We start from the raw sequence: 3,943 nt of genomic DNA, 5'->3' as shown, positions 1-3,943 counted from the left end.
TTCCTGTGTTTGGCAGTTTTTTGTTTCTCTTAATCTAATCTTGTTTAAATGATAAAGTCTTAAGAAGTGAGGGGTACTTAGGGGTGGGTTCATGTCTGTTCATTATGAAAGTTTAGAGTCAAAACTTTTCAGTTTTCACTAACAGTCACATTTTGTTAAATCAGACATTCCTCTCTTACTGCACCACCTAATACCTAAACAATTCAGCTTGTTTAGCTCATTTTAGTAGGCTGGGGTGCATTATTAAAATTATTTAATGGTGTGTGTGTGAAAATTTGAGAAGCGTTGACATTTCCAGATTCTCATTTCCAGCCATACAGCTCCAGCTCATTTTTCTGTGAGTGCTCGAAACGTTCAAGCCTCTACCACTTACCCCTCACCACTGGAGCCCAGCACATAGTGGGGGCACAAGTTTATGAAATTAGATAGGTGGGTGAGTGCTGGAGGGCAAGGTACCTGGAGGGAAAGCAGAGCTGGAGATGTCACCGGACCCCAGGTCGGGTCCAGGGAATCATGCAGGTGATGGAGACCTGCCTATTACGGAGGTCCCCCAAGGCTGGCCCGAAACTCAAAACTCACCAACCCAGGAGGGGTTCAGGCTGGCAATGGTAGCGAGTTTTTGCTCCTGTGAGCTCACAAGCCCGAGCTAAGGTGCCTACTGTCTTTGCTCCTTCTCGGTTCAAAAGTTGCGTCTCTCCTCCTGGACTGAGATGCTTCTAGTCTGTGCCACTGGCTGTCTTCCTGCCTTCCTGCCGCAGGTACACTCTGCGACATAACTGTGTCCTTGGATTCGTTCTGGGATTCCTTCTCAACTGCATGTGTGTGGCGTGTCTTCCCAGGCTTGCAAAACCAGCAGCCCGCCTGCTTGAGCGCTGACTCCATCCCCAGACTCCACGGCCTGTCGCCCTGCACCCCCTCTCTGCTGTCACCGCTTGAGCTGGGTCTCCATTTCCCCTCCTCTTCTGCCTGGTGCTTTGCACAGCAGTCAGCCACTGACCACAAGACCCGTTCTTCAAACTCTGTCCCCTGTGGAGCTCCTTCTAGGGGGAAGCAGGAAGAGATGGTTGTGCTATTCCTGGGTCCTTTAAGGGAGGAGTATTGGAGGAAAGTACAGAGGAAATCCATGGAAACTTCACCACAGAGGAGGAAAGATTCTCCTTAGGAAACTCAGAGTTAGGCTCAAGGAATTTCTTTAATTAATCATCATGTGTTTATATGTGACCAGGATTATACTCTATAAGGTACTTGAGAAACCTTTCAACATGGACTTTAGAGATAAGCAAGTGCTTAGCATGATTCCTAGATAAATGCTATTTTCCTAACAGTGCTTCCTATAAATACTAGAGAACCATCAAAGAAAAGTTTTAACATTGGGGTTTGCTGCCTGTATGTTGCATCCTTTTAAGTGTTCATTAGTTCATCCATTTAAAAAACATGTGTTGGAAGAAAAGCTATGATCAACCTAGACAGTATATTAAAAAGCAGAGACATTACTTTGCCAACAAAGCTAGTCAAAGCTATGGTTTTTCCAGTCGTCATGAATGAATGTGAGAGTTGGACCATAAAGAAGTCTGAGCACTGAAAAATTGATGCTTTTGAACTGTGGTGAAGACTCTTGAGAGTCCCTTGGATTGCAAGGAGATCCAACCAGTCAATCCTAAAAGAAATCAACCCTGAAAATTCATTGGAAGGACTGATGCTGAAGCTGAAGCTCCAATACTTTGGCCACCTGATGCGAAGAACTGACTCATTGGAAAAGACCCTGATGCTGGGAAAGATCGAGGGCAGGAGGAGAAGGGGACTACAGAGGATGAGATGGTTGGATGACACCACCGACTGGATGGACATGAGTATGAGCAAGCTCCAGGAGCTGGTGATGGACAGGGAAGCCAAGCATGCTGCAATGCATGGGGTCACAAAGAGTTGGACACGACTGAGCGACTGAACTGAGAACTTCCCTGGTGGTCCCGTGGTTAAGATTCCACATTTCCACTGCCGGGGTGCAAAGGTTCCATCCCTGGTGGGGGAAGTTCCACATGCCACACAGTGAGGCCAAAAAAATAAAATTAAATAAAAAATAACGTGTTGGTCTCCCTCTGTGTACATAGGCAAGCACTAGGCATTGGTCTTCTGGAACTTCTTCTCTCTTCAGAAAAAGAAAGAAGGGTTGAAGATAACAATTTTAAGATTAGATAGAAAGGAAAATTGGACTCCATACACTTGGTAAAGGAGAAAAAGGACAAGTGGCTGGGGGGTGGGAGGCGGTTGGGTGGACAGGGACGCTGGAGCAGTATCCCAGCTGTGAAAGGCTGCAAACCTACACGTTTTTAGTTCTGAAGCTTTGTGTCACTGAGAAGGCCTCAGCTCTGGATCAAATGCCACAAAGTTAAATTTCCATATTTACCGATTAGAGTGTTGACAGCAAATGGTTAGAGTCGATTGTGTGTGTATGTGCCACGGGGCTTTCCTGAACCACTGTGCTGTCTACTAGGACAAGTGACAGACCGATTATTGTGACCATTCTTAAAGAAGGCGGATTTCTTGCAGGTTCGTCTGGTTTACCTTGCTGAATACCTCCAACCTCTTGGCGCAGTGCCGCCTGTTGCCACGCGAGGGCAGCACAGGATCAAGAAGAAGCTAGGCTCTTCCCCAAGCGCAGTTGCTCGTAGGATAGAGGCTCCGTCACAGTCACATTGAGTGGCAGGGCTTGGGGTGGTGGTCTTTGGATTCGTTCTAAAACAATGTGGGAGCAGAGACAAGTTAAAGGCACATCAAACATCCACGAAATCCGTCTGGAAAGCATCTTGAGAAGGTAATACACCAGATACTTGGTCTAGATCTCTTAACTAGAGGTCTAACTGTTCCCCGGCCGTAATCACTCGCTGCATGGGGTTACTGAGCTGAAAAAGGATGTGCTATAAATTTAAAATACACACTGGACTAGTGCTAATAAAACAGAGAGTGTAAAATATCTCACTAATTTTTACAGTGATTATGTGTCATAAAGATAGCATTTTGGATATTTTGGATTAAATAAAATATGCATATCCGATTAAGCTCATTTCACTAGCTTCTTTTCCTTTTTAAAATGTGGCTACTGGAAAATTTAATATTATATACGTGGCTCTTATTATATTTCTATTAGACAACATTAATTCTAAAAACATTCCACTTTTAGGGGGAAATTTAGGTTTCCTGAATGTTTTTTCTTAAGGATCACTGCAGAAAGCAATTTCTATTTGGAATGACAATGTATTATAGTCTGAAATTATAATATTAAGTTGATTACTATGTCCCAATACACAGATCATCTTTGAATCTTGTAACACTCGGTAGGAAAATGTTCTTTCTTATCTTACATTAAATCTTCCTCCAGGGGATTTAATGGGATAAAGATTTCCTGTTTTCTCAAAAGTCTAGCAAATAAGAGGGTGAATGATCGTGGTAATTATCTCTAAATGAGGAAAAATGATCTGATAAGTAATTTTGCCAAAGACAATGTTCATGCAGACATTGAGGGGAGAATTCCTGAAAGTGATTGCTTGTAGTTCCACAATGATTCCTGAGAGACTGTGTTACCTCCTGTTTGAAGATTTTTTTAAAACATATTGTATATTCTCTATGTTTTCCATATTGATTGAAGTTGAAAGAATTTAACTTGATGTCATTTGAGGGACTTTTGTATCACTGGTTCTCAAACTTGGCTGTACATGATAAGCTCGAAGGGAACTTTAAAAAAATCCTAGCTGCCCAAGGACTTCCCTGGTGGACCAGTGGCTGAGACTCCACACTCCCAGTGCAGGGGGACTGGGCTCGATCCCTGGTGGGGGAACTAGATCCCACAGGCCACAACTAAGACCCAGTGCAACCAAATAAAACATCCCAGCTGCCAGACCACACCCTGGACAAATTACTCGTTGGAGGATGAGACCCAGGTATTTAC

Source organism: Bison bison, unplaced genomic scaffold, assembly GCF_000754665.1.
Source record: "Bison bison bison isolate TAMUID 2011002044 unplaced genomic scaffold, Bison_UMD1.0 scf7180017864274, whole genome shotgun sequence".
Classification (NCBI taxonomy): Eukaryota; Metazoa; Chordata; class Mammalia; order Artiodactyla; family Bovidae; genus Bison; species Bison bison.
This window is presented reverse-complemented; position numbering follows the sequence as displayed.